This window comes from Topomyia yanbarensis, chromosome 3, assembly GCF_030247195.1.
Source record: "Topomyia yanbarensis strain Yona2022 chromosome 3, ASM3024719v1, whole genome shotgun sequence".
In the NCBI taxonomy this organism is placed as follows: domain Eukaryota; kingdom Metazoa; phylum Arthropoda; class Insecta; order Diptera; family Culicidae; genus Topomyia; species Topomyia yanbarensis.
The window spans coordinates 150,672,407-150,690,465 of record NC_080672.1 but is presented as its reverse complement, the minus strand read 5'-3'; the positions used below and the strand labels follow the sequence as shown (position 1 = coordinate 150,690,465).

At 37.0% G+C, this 18,059-nt stretch overlaps 1 protein-coding gene across 2 annotated transcripts in view; it reads right to left on the bottom strand.

Annotated features, from left to right (window-relative positions):
• Positions 1 to 9,649, bottom strand: part of LOC131693109 (mucin-3A-like) — a 273,267-nt gene extending 263,618 nt beyond the window's left edge. For both annotated transcript variants that reach the window (XM_058980665.1, XM_058980664.1), the window contains exon 1: positions 8,744 to 9,649. The gene's annotated coding sequence lies outside the window, so the exon portion shown is untranslated. The remainder of the gene's footprint in view (positions 1 to 8,743) is intronic.
• Between the last annotated feature and the right edge of the window lie 8,410 nt (positions 9,650 to 18,059).

The window sequence follows — 18,059 nt, the reverse complement described above, 5'->3', positions numbered from 1 at the left end:
GCGTATGATTCGTGCCGACAAATTCGAACCGTTTCATAAGATTCTCGACCCGAATTACAAGATACAGCTTTCAGCAAACCGTCCTTATTTGGACGAATAGAATTGAATTAGAAAAATCCATCTATTATCTTGTTTTACGTTTGCGCTTGGTAATGATCAATTCTGTATTTTTACCAGTGAATAATAATGTTTAAAGCAAGTATTCCTCTAAATAATATGATATAAACCTGAAATTTTCGAAAACCTGCAAGAAAATCATCAAGCGAAAATAGGGATAAAAATATTTTCATTTATGATACAAAACGTGGGTCTTCCATCTGCATTACAAAGTTGATAAAATAGGTTGCTTTGATCCAAAGGGCTCATTTGAAATGAGCTTGGAAAAGGAAATGTTGTAAGCAATGATAGCGTAACAGAAGCGAGATGGCCAATTGTTTGGTTTATACAGTGGGTATGAGCCATACCGAAAAGGTTCGAATCGTTTCAAAGGATACTCGACCCGAATCACGTGACCTGGTTAGTTTATACCGTGAAATTTGAAGTTTTTCAATACTTTCTTATAGACGAACTATTCAAAAAATTTTTTTACAATTTTAGAGATATACCTTTTCAGCATTCGTCAACTTTCGTCACAACAGATAATCAAAACAAAATAAAAATATGGCTAGAGCTTCATAGCTCGAAAAATGTTAGATGTTCAATATTCGGATATGAGTCTGAATTATTGATATTTCAATAAAAGTAAATAACATATACTAAGGTTAATTTATTTTGTTGTGGAATTCTATTGATAGTACATAAAAACCTTATTTAGAAATTTTTACGACCTATGTTTCACTATCCCTTTACTAAACCATTAAAATTCGGTTCAGATAACTAATCACTTTACCCTAAGCTTGGAATTAGATCCAAAAGTCCATTTGTATGTATTATATGCTAAAAGCTTAAACTTTTAAATATAATCTAAGGGGCGAGCATAGCGTATTGGTTAATCGATTGCCTCGTACGCAACTTAATTATTTTCGATTCCCAACCCGCACATAGGGTTAGAAATTCGACTGTAGAGATTTTTCTAACCCGAAAAAGAGGCGAATGGCCCTAAGGTTAAAAACTCTATAATCAAAACAAAAAAAAAATCTGATGATTGTAATTTTCGCAGGAGAGTGTCTTTCAATATTGTCTCTTACGATAAAAACGCCACTTTTTCTCTTCTCATTCGTACAGTGGCTTATTCCACAGACCTAGGCAACACAGCCACACTCACGTACGCTCACAAGAAAGTACACACATTTCATGATTCATGTTATTGCTCATAGGTCTGAAGCAAATTAGTCTAGGTTCGCATTATCTGCATTACCTGGCCGGTGAGAATCGGCTTAAACGAAAACGAAATAATAATTACCAACGCGGCGATCCGCTCCCGCGCCTACCGTCCCCTCCATTCGTGATTGGAACTAATTATGAGTTATGTTATAGGTGGTAAATTCCCACGCCTATTTTTGGTCGGCAAGTGGAAAATTGAATTCCATGCATGCGCGCATGTTTGTTATTTGAGGTTTTCTGTGTTTTTATGTTCGCTCTTCCATCATATCCCCATACACATGCGTGGAAATCTTACTTTTGAGCAGTGTTTTGCGCCAAGAGCAGAGGTCGAACAGCAGAGCCACGTTTTGCACGAATTTTAACCGCAAGCATAAGAACCATAGACACAAATGCACGGTCGTGCTTGCACTAACCACTAGGGTGGCAGCAGTCCTGGGACAAATTGACAGCTCCCGTAATGAACTCATAAGCAAATTTTGTGGTGATTTGATGATATCATGGTGGCTCGAATAGAGCAACATTCAAGAAAGCCATATCTCATTTATTACTATCCATAGCTAGTTTAAACACATCTGTCACTAAATTTATTTCACTGTTCAAATTAGAAACTGTTCATGTTCCAGCAGACCTAAACAGAAACATATATATCATTTTGAATCCAAAATTAATCAAATCGATTTTCGGAAATACTAGAAGATAACTTTCAAATTCGAGCCACTTATATTGGCTCGAATTTGAAAGTCATCTTCTAGTATTTTGAAAACATCTTCGGAATCGAACCAACAGCCACTCTAGATATGAAAGCCTCCGTCAAAAGCCGTTCCATCCGATTTTTGTTAGACCGGAACCAAGTAAAACGCGATAAAATCTCTAATGGGAGCCGAACCAAAATCATCACAATATCTTCCGGATACAATTATTACAAGAGACGAACAAAGCTCTGGCAGAAGTCGAGCTAAAAAATGTGTATTCTTGGCAGAATTCTTGTTAAAACCGAGTACCTACTACAGTTTGCTGCTAGTATTATAGCAAAATGCACACAAATTCTATCCAAAATTAATTTTGCTAAATGTGTACAAAATCCTACATATTTTGTTTATATTGCCGGCCAAAAAGCTAGAGTTCTTTACGTTCTTAATTCATTTGAAAAAGTGTGTAAAAGGTGTACGAATTGTTAAGTTTATTGATTTACTTTTATAACCCATCATTTTTTGCAATCATGTTTCTCGAGAAAAAAATACTAAAATATTTTTAGAAAGAAGAAAAAAAGTTATTAATTTTCCTGTACAACGTATGGAAAAATACATGTACATATAAAACATTAAATGCTTTGGGTTTTAATTTGATGCCTTGATTCATATTTTGACCGGCGATGGATAAAATTCGAACATCGCAAAAATGCTGCGCTACTAACCTACGAATTTTCATTTTCAAATGCCAACTTTCAGTTGATTTTACCGTAATCAAGCTTCAAATTTAAAGCCTTCCACAATCATTCACTTTGAAGTTTGTGGCATTTTCATTACAAAACCGACACCATAAAATCATTATACAATACATATGTCAGACCAATTTTAGAATATTTCAGCGTAGTATGGAACCCATACACTGTTCTGTATGAACGTATCGCATCGAATCAATCCAAAAACAATTTCTTTTGTACGCACTTCGTAAACCAAATTTGGACGAGATTTCTCTTCCATCGTATAAAGCACGTTGCATGCTCATTAACAAGGATGCAAAATGCCTACCTTTTCTGCGGCTTTAATTTTTCTGCCTACATTCTCATTTCTCTTTTGACGCTGCTATCGTTCGCTATTGCAGCACGCCTAGCGCTGTACGGCAGTCTGTAAGCAAAGCAGTAACATGACACAGAAATACTGCCCCCAGTACGGCCACCAGACGCTAGCGGTACAGCTTCTCTTTCCTTATTTTACACCTTTTAATATTTTTAATCTATTCAGTATTTTCAACCAGAAACTACGACAATAAATGCGGTTCGTTTACGCCACGACCGGCATCATCGCTTTCGTGTGCGGACCTCTCCCTTTGACTATGCAGAGAAAAGTGTACAAAGCGAGAGAACAAACTTTACTACGCCACACTCTCACCGAGCAGTTGGAGTACAGCAGCAAAACAAAAATTTATTCTACTGCTGTATGGGAAAATGTGCTCGGTTTGGCTACCGTTCTGGCAAGAGCTGTAGTGATGCGTCGCTGTAGCGGGCTGTCAATGAGGTATATATAGGTGTGGCAGAACACACGGTTTGCTAGTGTTGGCAACCAAAAATATGTAAACAATCCAGAAGCACAACGAGTCGACGTCATAGCGGTCACACGATTCAATGGGAGCGGACCGACCGCTATGACGAAAGCAAATCGATTTATACTGTGATCACTCACACCACTCGTGTAAGATTCATCTTACGAATACCAAAGTGCCATCTTTGCCAGACCTGTATATATGACATTGGCGGGCTGTACGGCTTGTGCAAATGTAAATATACCGAAAAAAAATGTAGTTTACCAGTACCTTTGGCATCCCTGCTCATTAATATACAAACACTCAAAGAACGCCGCACATTTCCCATGCTTTGATTTAGCAACGACATTATTTCTCAACGTGACGTATCCGCATAATTACTTTCGCAAAAAAAAAAAAATTATGTGCCTAGCCGTCTAAGAATTCGTAATTTATTCAAAGAACATTGAGCGTTGATCAAACATCGTTGCGTAGAGAAATTTCACCGCTGGTGGTCTCACCGTACTCACGAAAACAATCGTCTGTATCGGGAGAAATACCGCCGCTGGGTAACTCTCAGCACCAGTAAGCAGATTAATAGGGACTAGTAGTTCCAAGAAGGATAAGAAGGTGGTCCTAAGGCGATGTAAGTTAATATGTTTCGACAGGTGATAATATATGCAGCAAACCTGAGCAGGTTAGTCGTTGTTAGAAGATTGGAAAGCAAGCAAAACACAGTAGCAATAGAAAGAACACGAACGATTAACACAAAACAAAAACAGGAATAGTAGAATCCCTCCTGAAGTAATATCTAACGGTGGCCCCGAAAGAATAAGGATTGGGAGAAACAAGAGGTTTAGGTTTAATCGGGAAGCTTACTACAAACCACTGCAGTAAGAATCTGACACTATCAAGAGCCAGTCGGCAGTGGTGCCTGTTGAAGATTCTTTCTCGATAACAAATATTGTCCCAATTGGCACACAAGACTCTAACAAAATCTTCCAAGTTTCAGTGTTTAAACCCCTCCTCCCCCTTTAAAAATTTGGTGCCCACGGGTCTGCGAAGCGGTGTAAAACTGCTGAGAATACGCCAGACGAGGTGGCCACCAAAGCTGCGGCAGTCCATTTATCCACTATGCTATGCCCAATCGCCCACCCCTCACAACAGTACTATATCCCATCAGTCTGATCCAATGACTACGACATATCTCGAAGTGATTAGTGGTCGTGGGATCTTATGCGCACGTTATGGGTTTCTAAGACATGTATAGACAAATGATATTTGTATTGCAAATACCACGCAAACTTACTCACTTCTAACTCCAGAACTCGTTTAAAAATCTGATTATTCTCAAATGAAGTTTTAAAATGTATCTTATGTTTGGTCCAGGAGTGCTGATAAATCATTAGCCATTTATTTGAGGAAATGAGTTGTCAATGTACTTTCTGAACATTAATAAATTTTATTCTACCCTGCTGAAAAAAATAAAATATTGTGACGCCTATGCTGAGACATCCTGTAGCCAAATGCATCCCTCAGCCAGAGGTTAACTACATAAGACAACAGCTATAGTCGTCTACTCTATTTACAATTGTTTCGTAGTTGTAGATCCTGTGTATAGTTATCATGAAAAATTGAATAAATTCATCTAAACTATTAGTAGTCTTTCCGGCTTTAAAGCTCACGCGAAAGTTGTAGACTTGTATTTGTGTTCAAAAGCAAAATATATATGCGAATCAGAAAATTGATAGCAGAGCTGTAATTTCTAGGTTCCAGTTGACCATGATCACACTGTATACCGTTGCTTACGAGTCTTATCGAGACTGTAAAGCAAAAAAAACATAAGGCGCAAAAACGCGATAAAGTACATCACGTCGTAGGAAATATTCACCCATAGCTCTGTTTCAAAAGCGAGTAACTTTGGATCGCAGTCCAGTTGCATATAAGAATGTTCATGAATATATTACGAGCTAGTTTTTTTCTGGAACAAATTGTCGGTGTTTAGTCAGACCGAACCAAGTGCCATTTTATAAATTTCAAGATAAATTGGATCAAAGTTTGAATTACTGTATATTTCAACTTATCGAACTTTTACCAAATTATAATTTTTCACAAAACTTATGTAGTCTTCCGCAATGACATGTACTATTTACTACAATTGCTAAATTAATAACATTTAAGACTCAAATGGAAATATTCATAATTGATAGAATTATTAATAACTATTCTATATGTACTTTGTCCACTATGACAGAACCTAAGAAAATCTTCCAGGAGCTAGTTTCATTTAAACTATCCGAAATTTCAAAAAAATATCGCCGAGTGAAATATTTTGAGTAGCGCGGATGGGTTCTTTGTTCTAGCACCAGCAATAGTATAATTTCACAAAGACTATAAGATTATAAACTGCATTTAAAATTTTTCAACTTCATACATTTTCGTTTAAAAATTCTTTTAGCAAAAAAATACATAATAATAGCGTTTCTGTGTTTACCTTGTGCAGTACCGGTGTAGTGTAAAAATCGTCAAGCTTAGTCGATTCGTTCCTATGACTTGACCCTCCCAGCCTCGGAAAAACTAAGCTTGAGTGGTTTATAGGGGAAATGTGCCGAAGACGGACACTTCGAATAAGATGGACACCACCAAACTTTTGGTATAAAGCAGGTTTTCAAAATAATTTGTTTACCACCGGACATTGACATTTCTCTAAATATTAGCATAGCGTTGAAGTCCTATGAGGTGTAGCTATATTTCATCATTATACATAGAAAAACGTTTTTTCGCCGCAATAATTATCGCTCTGTTAATTGAAAAAATGGAATAATGGAAGTTGTATATTTTTTTCTTTCAATTTTTATATTCGCAATGACTGTGACACATGAAAATGAAATAAACGGGTTTCACATTTACGTAGAAAAAATCACCTTTAATCCTTAAAGGAAATTCACAAAAAAATTAATGGAAAACACCAATACTTCTATATAGTACCCAATACAGTGATATAAAACATGTTGAATTTCATCAATACGAACGACGCCAAATTTGACAAAAACTCGTTCTACACATAACATCTAATCAGGAATCCAACCCATCTTAACCAGTACAGAGTTATTGAACATTTGAAAATTGCAAAAATGCGTGATTTGCAGCATATAGCAGAAATGTTATTACAAATAGAGGATTTTCGGAAAAAAATACCCCAAAACCCTAACTTCGTACTTTTCAAAAACGGATGTATTCTTATCCAAATACTAAGATTGCTCTCTTAAAAAAATATGAGCTGCGATTTTCTAATGGCTAGTGCGAAAGTTCTAGCATATTATATATTTTTTCAAATATTTTTACATAATGCCAATGGCAAAAACTTCAATTGAAGTTGGCAGGGGTCAAAAATTGTCCAAACTATGCGAAATTAGGCATCTGCGCTAACTTTGACACTTGTCACAATATCAAGGGAGGCTTTGAGAATTACAAAAAAAAATCGCAATACAGTACACTGTAAAAACACTAACTTCGAAAGCTCTACTTTCAAAAAGTTACAAAATACTTCTAACTGAAAAATATTAGTTGTCAATTTGTTAGAAAATATTCCCAGTTTGACGAACAATGGACGTACGCTAAAAAAATATGTAGTATACTTTTTGAGAAACAGTCTTATAAAACCGACTGCAGAAATGTAAAAAAAAATCAAGTAGCGATAGGTCGAATACAGATTACATTCGGATTTCTTTTCAAATCATTGTCAAGTGTATGGAAATTAGAGCAATTAAATGTTTTTTATGTTTCACTATTGTAGGGTAATAAGTAAAACTCAAAGGTTCTGACAGAGGGGTTTTTCTAATAATGGCATTGTTAAACATTCGTTTATAAAATAAATCTAGTTGCATTCTTCTCAAATTGTAAAAGTCATAGTTTAAATTCACTTTTTGATGGAGACTGCAGACTTTAGCAATTATTGTTTGAAGTGCGGTTGCAGAAATACCGCGCGGTGAAAGCTCATTTCCCGCACCACATCCGCGGAAAAAGTGTATTCCCGCACCGCAGACTTTGTGGCGCGGGTGCGGTAAATACCGCGCGGTTGCGGTAATTATCGCAACCGCGAACCCTACTTGTACGCAGCGCACCTGGGTTCGAGTCCCGACCCTGCACAATAGGGTTAGAAATTTTTCATAAGAGATTTTTCTAACCCGAATAGGCGAATGACCTTAAGGTTAAAATTTCTATAATCGAAATAAAAAAATTAAGTGAGGAGGGGGGGGGGGGGGGTTAGGGTATCAGCGAGCAAAAAAAACTTTTTTTGAGATTTTTTTAGAACTTTGCATAAAGCGAATTGATCAAAACTTTTGTACATTATAGTGTATCATTTTAACAACATGCTGTAATTTTTGCATGCAAAAATATCGACAAGCGACTCGATGACGAAGCTTTTTGTGCAATGTCACTGGAAAAAACATGGTTTGCGGTGTTTCCTAGCATTACAAACTACTTAACCGATTTCTTTCAAACTTTGCATACCCATTCTTTGTTGAAAATACCTAACCTCTACGTTGAGTTTTTGATATAATTTTTTGATTAAGGGGGTGTTTAATCATAAAAAAGCACAATTTTTCGTGAAAAAAGGAAATTTTTATATAAAATGAGTAAAAAAAACCCTTATTGAAAAATTAACTCGAAAGCTCAACGTAGGGGTTAGGTATATTTAGATAGAATGTGTATGCAGAGTTTAAAAGAAATCGGTTAAGTAGTTTTTGAATGACAGGTAACACCGCAAATCATGTTTTTCCAGAGACGTTCTACAAAAAGCTACGTCACCGAGTCGCTAATCGATATTTTGCATAGAAAAATTACAGCATGTTATTAAAAGTTTTGATCAATTCACTTCACGCAAAGTTCTAAAAAAATCGCAAAAAATGTTTTTTTTTCACGCTGAAACCCTTACCCCCTCTAATTTCGGTGTTATCACGTTAGGACTTCGTTCGGTCTAGTAGTCAGCTTTACCCTTCGGACTACATGCCGAAATTGGTCGAGTTTTTGAGCCCCACAGATGTTTCTGATAGCCTGAGGATATATATCAATGATCTACACATAAGGAGCTTGCACGAAAACAAAACGAAGAGAAATATTCAAACCAAAACAAAAAGAAAATGGTTTCGAAAAACTTTCTTTAATGAGATCTCACCTTTCTTTGCACCGCTCACCGACCGGCTCAAAGACCCAACGCTTTCATCCGACTTCTTGTGTAAAGCCGCACGATGCTTTTGCTGCTGCTGGTACCGCAACGTTGTCGATTATTATTCCTTGGGCACAAATGAACACTTTTTTGAATTTTAAAAACTTATTTTCGTTTACGTCTTCTCCGGGTTGCGCTCCTTTCGGGTGTGTGTGGTCGCTTCTCCTCGGTCACACTGCTATTTCTTCTCTCGTCGCACAATATAGGTCACAAAAACGCACTCCGATTTTAATTCAACATCAAATACACATTTGTCATGGCGACGCCTAGGGCATGATTTCTTGCTGTTTTTTTTAAATATTTATTCACAAACGGAACCAGCTCTCTGCCGACGAACAGCCGTGAGTTCGATTTATTTTCAATTTCGAATAAAACTTGATGTGTACACAAAAACAATCATCACATTAGTACAATTAACACGTCTGGTTTCGCAAAAAAACTATTACCCACACACAACACGAGTTTTGCGGTCGAACCAGAAACAGGCAAAATATAGCACTTATTGTTTGTGCTGCTAAAACTCTGACGGAAATCATTCAACTTGTGTTGAGAAATCACATCCAATTGCAGTGATTGTGACGCTATCAGAGACACACATGTATTATGCACTCTTCCGTTACCGCCGGGAGTTGCCATACAAAACAATCACTTGTTATCACTGTTTGGTTTTATTCAACTTTCCGTCTGACTTGTGCACACTTTCTTTTCTCCCATTCTCCAATCGAACGGTCGAAGCCAGAGATACTTCTCGTAACGTCGTTGTAGTTATCGTCACCGCAAGGTAAGTCAACACACGCACCGGCTCTCTCTGATTACACAATAGCACTGTATGCACTATTTTCTGACTTTGCAGCACTTTAAGGTTCAAGTTACCTTTTTTAAGCATGTGTTAGAATTGAACGCTTGGTAGTGTGGGTAGGAAAATTTGTGTTCAGCTTTGCCACCGGATTATCCATTTAAACCTTTTTAAAACTCTAAAAGAAGAATATCAGTCGATTTATTAGATCATCACGATTCAATTCATGCAAAATACCTGCTGGAAAAACCATCGGCTTAGCTAAACGGTGCTTTTGAAAAAGTGGCTGTGGTTTTTTCATTGCGCAGTTGTGGTGCGTACCCCAGCTCGGTGTGGTAGTGTGATAAAAAATCACAGCCACTTTTTCAAAAGCACCATCCAGCTAAGCCGATGGTTTTTCCAGCAGGTATTTTGCATGAATTGAATCGTGATGATCTAATAAATCGACTGATATTCTTCTTTTAGAGTTTTGAAAAGGTTTAAATGGATAATCTGGTGGCAAAGCTGAACACAATTTTTCTTACGCATACTACCAAGCCTTGAGGTAACTTGAGCCTTAATTATTCGACGAAGATCACCTGATCGCTCATGAACAGTACTTCACTGCCAAAACCACCATAGTTCGGCCCGAACAGAATCGCGCCTCGTATCGCAGTCAGAGTGATGGATCCGACAAAAAAGTATCAACCAAATTCCCACACATAACACCAAGTAAAGAACAATTCGACCAATAACAAACGTTTACTTTCCGCGATCGAAATACGACTAAAATAATTATTAGAAGATGAAAAGCAGCATGCTTCTGGCTTCGTTTACGGTGAAAGATGTGAGTAACCGCGATATGAACTCAGAGAGCGTTACCTTCGCAACCAGAGCGGAACTCTCAGTGGAGTTGAGCGTCATTTGCCGGGCTGTAGAGCAACGATGAAGATGTGGGGTTGAAGATCAAGCACTCACAGAATGCGCGCGTGCCGGAATGAGAGAGAAACAAGGAAAACCACGAGAATGGCCTGTATTTTCCGAAGAGAGTGAGTTTTCTGACTAGGCAGTGCTGGCAGAAACGAAAATTGAAATTCGGCAGAACTTGTGGTCCATAAAGTTGTGGTAAAGCTATCTATAATCCTAAGACGACCCGTACACGTTCAATTTTTTTTTCAATGCTAGCGAATATGGATGGTGTAATGGTGATGGTGATGGTGATGAAAGAAAATAGAGTGTTATGTACAAGACATGACCCAAGCGATATTAAACATGAAATAATTTTCGCGAGCCCAGTATAGTTAACCAATCACAAATAAAACCACTTCAGTCCTCAGAGAATTCCTGTGGTCTTTTGAAATGAAAAACAGATTTCGAATATTTTTCATTTTCAATAAGAAATAATTCAGCTAGTCTATTACCATTAAAGCATCGCAATTTTTTTTCTTAATTATCAAAGGCCCTCCCTCTCATATTGTGACAAATGTCAAAGTAAGCTCAGATGCCACTCCCGCCCACCTCGCTTGAAATTGGTGCTATGAGAAAATATGGAGGAAAAATATATTAAATGCCATAACTTTTGAAGTAGCAATCAAAAAATTACAATTTATACCTCTTTTTTAAAGGAAATAACCTTAGTATTTGAATGAAGACATTTTTGTCTCTGGAAAAATACGGGAAAGTGTAGTATTGGGTTTCTGCTCCGTGTGAAAAAATTTCAGAAATCGAACGGAACCTTTCTGACCTTTGTCCGAATACGAGAAGTTGAGGTTATATGACTATTTGTCATTCATATTAAATTTCAATATTCTCTCATGCATACATTTCTATAATTTTTCACTTAATTTTAATAAAATTATACCTTGTTGAACGTGGAAAATCCTTAGAAACAAACTAAAAACAGGTTCAGAAATATCAAATTATCTGACATATAGTCTCAATTTCACATTTTATCATAAAATCACACATATCAACTCAATTTAACAACAACATCATTATTTAATTTACTACTTTTTACTGTAAAATACGCTTAGGGATTTATTTCTGGAAAAATAGGAGAAGTTGAGGTATTTGGACATTTAATGAAAAATATGTGATTTGTACAGTTAATGTCAAAATTTTTTATGTTTCTGAATTTTACCGCTAATGAATCTATTTTTGTTGTATTTCTAATAATTTTCCACGTTCAACATGTTACATTTTTTGAAAATTGATTGAAGAATAATAGATGCAAGAAAAAATGATAAAAATTAATATGAATGACAAAAGGCCCTATAACCCCAACTTCTCGTATACGGACTAAGGTCAAAAAGGTACCGTTCGATTGCTTAGATTTTTTCACATTGAAAAGACTGCAAAATATGTATGATTTGCATCACGGAGCAGAAAAATATGGGATTTTGGGGCCAAAATGACCCAGTACCCCACATTCCCATATTTTTCTAGTAACAAAAATATCTCCATTCAAATACTAAGGTTATTTCCTTTAAAAAGGTATAAATTGTAATTTTCTGATTGCTACTTCAAAAGTTATGGCATTTAATATATTTTTCCTCCATATTTTCCCATAGTACCAATTTCAAAAATTTAAGAGAAGTGGGCGGGAGTCTGGAATTGTCCAAATGATGTGAAATTTGGCATCTGAGCTTACTTTGACATTTGTCACAATGTGAGAGTTTTTTGCAATGCCCATGGATATTGGACAATTCCAGCTAAATGAAAATTGAGTAGTTGAAAATTAAAAAAAACACTCAAAATTGTTTCAATTGGAGGATCAGTATCACTTATGTTTAATTTTTTGAGCAGTAGTAAATTTATGACAAACTTTTAAATTGCTTCAACTGGAATGTTAGTATCACTTTTAAAGCCACACACCCTCTAAGAACTGCCCTGCCTCATAAACAAATTCAATTTAAAAGCCGTAGTATCACTTACATTGGAAATTAACGGTTAGCTTCAATAAATTATTCAAAACTTTAATTTTGATGATAAAACAAAAAAAAACGATTTTAACCCACCTAATTGTGTGATGAGACATTTCTTATAAGCCTTATCACTCTCCTTGAATATTATATCGATTGTGATCATTAATTAGAATATGATGTCTCGCGATGTATTTGATAACACAAACTATATGGAACAGTGGCAGGGCTCACTATAACGATCACATCAGCATGGGATAACATAACTACGAAAAGCCTCGAAAGTCAAATCAAAACAATGGTAAAGTAAAAGAAAAAGGCTTAAAAAAATAGAACAACAATCATATTAATACTAACGATTTGCGAACAGAATATATAAGTTCTTCATCCAATCCATTTTCTACGAAAAAACTGGGCTATATACACGGTCGGGCAAAAATAATGACACCTTAATCATATTCTACCTTTTCTTTCGTTGAACATGGAGTTGCTTTCACGTATATCTATTCTAGTATTATTATTGCTTTTTTATGTATACATGACTATAGAGCATATCCACCACCATTATATTTAAATTAACAAACATCATGTATGTACTTCAAAAAATTAGCGATTGGTTGATTTGAACGATTCGTAGTCACTCTGCCTAAGGTCGACTCTTACCAGCAGAAGACATAAGATTAGTCCATGAGATTTTAAACCTGTTTCTAATGACCCTGCCACTTCTAGTTTTCCGATCTGTATATTTCACATCCTTGTTCTCATTTAGACACTATGGCTCTAAATTTTCAAAACTTTCCCTACTCAGTAATCTCTGCTAAAAAGTTTAAAAGCATACTTAAAAATGTTATTAAAAAAAACTTTTTACTGAAAGTTTCTTAATAATGCAACTATAGTTTCCTCTACTGTTAGGCGTATGTTAACAAAAAAAACTCATAACATAGTTTTTTTGTAATTGCATTTTTTAACAGTTTCTTTCGTTTTTGAAAAATTTCACCAAAAAATATTCACTTAAAAGAATTAATTCCCTACAACTCATTATAATATAGTTTTGCTGTACAAAATGACGATTTTCGAACAATATTATTTTGAAAGTGCTGCATTCAAGACCTCATACGCCCTTTTAAAATATAACTCATGAATAAAAACGGTTTGCTTGCCTGTGGAAAATACTTAGTTTCCTATATAGTTGAAAGGTAAAAAGTTTCATCAGAGTCGAAAATGATCAACATTTTTGACGTAATTTAATCAATGTTGATAGAGCAATTGCTCTACAGCAGAAAATATCTGTCACGATACATAAGTTTAAACGCGTTTTCTCAAAAATTAATAAAAGTTCAAGGTTTCCACAATACTGTTTTGGAAAGTAGATTCAAAGAAGTAAAAAAGAATAGGGGTGAGACATTCTATGCAAGCTGTTGGTGTGGTCCAAAAAACTTTTTCGAATTTTTGATGTTACAAATGTTACAAATTATTTGTTTTCCGTTACTTCACAATTAAAAATAAGCATTAATCCATTTTCGTATCAAATTTTAGAGCGCTGTTATTCATTAAGATTACGATGAAAAAATGTGGTTCGTGGCAAAGTATAGGGATTTTATTTGCTTTTTCATCTGCTTACGGCCTTTAAGTTATTTTCAAGTCATGCCATAATCATTAACAAGTTTTAATAAATGAAACGCTTGGAAAATTTAGTAAGCCGTATGTCTTTTTGCATTATTTCAGCCAAAAATAGAACCACTGGGAACCTGCTTCCATGTCGTAAGAGGCGACTAATAACATGTTATAAGTTCCTAGATCAAGGCATTACTCCATACCAAAGACTTAACCTGGACGGACCTTAAGGTTTTGCATCATAGTCTTTATCCATTCTGTATTGAGTGAATCACTAACATGACACCTTTTCCGATTCGCTATTGCCGATTGTGTACCAACGTTTTAAGTTTTTTCTGGCGGTTGTACAATAGCCCTTTTCGTTGTGTTTATTATCTTAATTACGCATAATATATGTCATTTGCAATGTGGCATTTAACCCAATTATGAAAAAAAAATTTGATAGGGAGAGTGGAGATACTAACTTGTCATTAACGTTTCACATTGAATTTCTTCACATTCATTTGGGATATCTTTTATATTTTTGTTGCTTGCTTTGTACTGAAAATATCGGAAATGATCATTGAAGTATTAATAAGAAGCAATACTCCCAATGGCAGGCTGTTTGGAGTTCAAATTGCTCGTTTCGAATTCTCAGAAATTGATCGTGAGCGACTTTCGTACATATTGTTAAGATGATATTGTCTATTGATGAATAGATACCTCTATTATATTCCACACGACTTTATTCTTTTATGTAACGCCCCGCGGAAGAATAATTATTAAATTGCCTATTCGAACGGCATTCATATTTCTACTGGATACTTTGATCTAAAATGAAAAGATAAAGCGCGTAAGTATTTAGGTAAATCACAATATCTATCAAGATATATCCTGATTCATTTCCCTACCTATTAATACCAATCATATACTGCGGCACTTGTCGATGATGCAGAGAATTTCTCGGTCATAATAGTCACAAGTGTTGAACTAATATTCCCCCCCGTCCCAAAATAAACCTGCATGGGCGTGGCCATCTACGTTATTGATCATACTATAATCTTAGTCTCTTTAGGTTGAACGTTGAGTATGATGTACTACTCCCAAGTATCATACAACTGGTTCAACATGCAATTTCAACAGCCTTGGTCAAGCAAGGAGTTGAAGGAAGGAAGCTGAGAAAAGCGTGGAAAGGTGAGCAAGCTTAGAGTTTCCTTACGACTTAACCCTTTGTCTGCTACCGCAGGAGTCAGGATCTTTCAGCATTACAAATGCGAATCACCACAGTCTGCGGCATGTCCGGACGAGCGTAAAGCAGATTTGTACTTTATGCTGTTAAAAAAAGTTAAAAAGTTAAGTCACGGAAAACTTCCACGCTACGCATTTGCGACGTTGAAACTCATTGAATGAGCTAGTTTTTTGGTTATTGGTCCCTCACAAATTGCCTGCCTGAGTTTTTTATTTGATCGACTATTGTGACTGTATCAGCATCTGTGTCATATGGTCACATGTGTTGATTCGCACGGTGTCGGTAGCTTTCACCCAAAGCTGCGACGATGGGTCCCCATCATGGTAAATTCTTTTTTTCCCATTTTTTTTTGTTAACGACCTATTGAGTCAATTTGTCAACTGTTGTTACGGTATTTACTTAGCAAGGGACTGGAAGGTGAAGCATATTTTTCAATATTAAGAGCCATAGTACTCAAGGGAGAGCAGGGAGTTGAAGGAAGAAAGTTTAGAAGAGCGCTGAAAAGGTCATATGAGCAAGCTTAGAGTTTCCCGGCGACTTAACTCTTTGTCTGCTATCGCAGGAGTCAGGATCTTTTGGCAACAACTTTGCCAAAGAAAGTATGGCGCAACCTGTTAACGCAGACGACATATTCGACCGCAGCCGTAATTAGTCGAAATCCCATAAGCTGTTGGATTCCTACTACGCGAATTCATTTTTCAAGCCCCCAGCTATCCGGTAATTAGGAGACCCCAATTGTACTTTCATAACGGTTTTACCATGATTTTTGTTTTGAGGATGGAATTTTTCTAATTCAATTGGTAATTGGATGGCACAAATCTTATGCAATTAGGCAAAATATGAGCTTCATCCGACAGCTCTAGTTCACCCACAAGAGGTTCCCAGTTTCTATGCGAATATATATGGAAATTCGGAAATAAAAATTTAAAATCCAATAAAAAAATTCCACAGTAACTCTGCATACCTCAAAACTTATGGTCGCGTTTCTTATTTTATAGCGAATAGCTTGGTTGAAGAATACATATTGATTGGAGGTTCCCCAATAATGTTATTTAACTTTGAAGACCAATCAATTTTTTGGAATTTTCTATTCTAAGCATGCACAAGAAAAACAAGCAACACATAAGGGACATACGTCTCCCAACCTTTGAACGGAACGGATCGTTATATTTCACAGTGGTGTTCGGTGTGTAAATTTTAGTGAGTCAAGGTCATCCTTTGTTCGTTCGTTAGCTGCCGTTCTGCTGGTGCCGACAGTAAATCCAGTACATTGTTTTCGCTGGTGCTTTATTTTTTTTCCTCGTTTGCTTTCTTTCCTTTTCCCTACTTTACTCAAATCAAATAATAAGACACATTCCCGTTTATATAACGCTCTGCCCTCGTGCTTAAATGGCCGAGGGCGAAATACCATCTGATGTAATCATGGAAGTCCCTGATCCCCCTAATACTCGCATTGCTCCCCGTATAAAGCAGTACCCAGAAGGTTCCTCTGGGCCATGGGTGGTATATTTTCGGACCGGAGAGAAACCGGTTAATATATTAAAACTTTCTCGAGATCTGACTGCTAATTACCCGGCTGTAGCTCAGATAACACGTGTTCGGGCAAACAAGATACGTGTTCTAGTGAATGATCTCGGCCAGGCAAACGCGATTGCTTGCTGTGAGCGCTTTACACGGGAATTTAAAGCGTACGTGCCTTGTGTGGCCTGTGAAATCGATGGGGTAGTGTCCGAACCGGGCCTGAAATGCGAAGAACTGTTGGAGCACGGGGTTGGCTGCTTTAAGGACCCCTCTCTTGAACAGATTAAGATCTTAGAATGCAAACAATTGTATACCGCTAACACCGAGGGAGGTAAGACTACCTACTCTCTATCAGGCTCGCTTCGGGTGACATTCGCCGGGTCCTCTCTTCCCAACTACATCCTCCTAGACAAGGTTCGCCTACCAGTTCGCCTGTTTGTACCGCGGGTCATGAGCTGCAGTAATTGCAAGCAGTTGGGCCACACAGCCACATATTGTGGAAATAAGAAACGATGCGCCAAATGCGAAGGAGAGCATGAGGATGACTCTTGCGACAAAGAAACTGAAAAGTGTATTTGCTGCGGGGGCCCTTCACATGCTCTTAAATCATGCCCTGCGTACAAGCAGCGCGGGGATAAAATTAAGCGCTCCCTTAAGGAACGCTCAAGGCGTTCTTATGCAGAAATGCTAAAGAATGCTTCGCCATCTGTCCTGTCCGAAAATCCCTATGCTGGTTTGGCTAACGTTGAGCAAGAATCTGACGACCCACGAGAGGGAACATCTTTGGTTAACCCAGGGGAATCCAGGAAGAGGAGAAATCCAGCCTTCCCTACATTGCCCCGTAAGGGTGCCAAGGTGTCGTCCACTCAGAGTGCGCCAACTACAATCATTAAATCCAACGGAAGTGATGCACAAAAGGGACTTGGAAATATTATTTCTAACAAGGAGTACCCACCACTTCCAGGGACATCCAAAACCCCAAGTGTCCCCCTTTTTCAATCAGATACTCAGTCCAGTAGCGGACTAATGAAATTTTCTGACATAGTGGACTTAATTTTCACAGCTTTCAATGTTACTGATCCTCTTAAAAGCCTTCTGATACGTTTTCTCCCTATAGTGCAAACATTTTTGAAGCAGTTGACTACTAAATGGCCCCTCCTTGCAGCGATCGTATCCTTGGATGGCTAAGTCATCGAACGAGGTCAC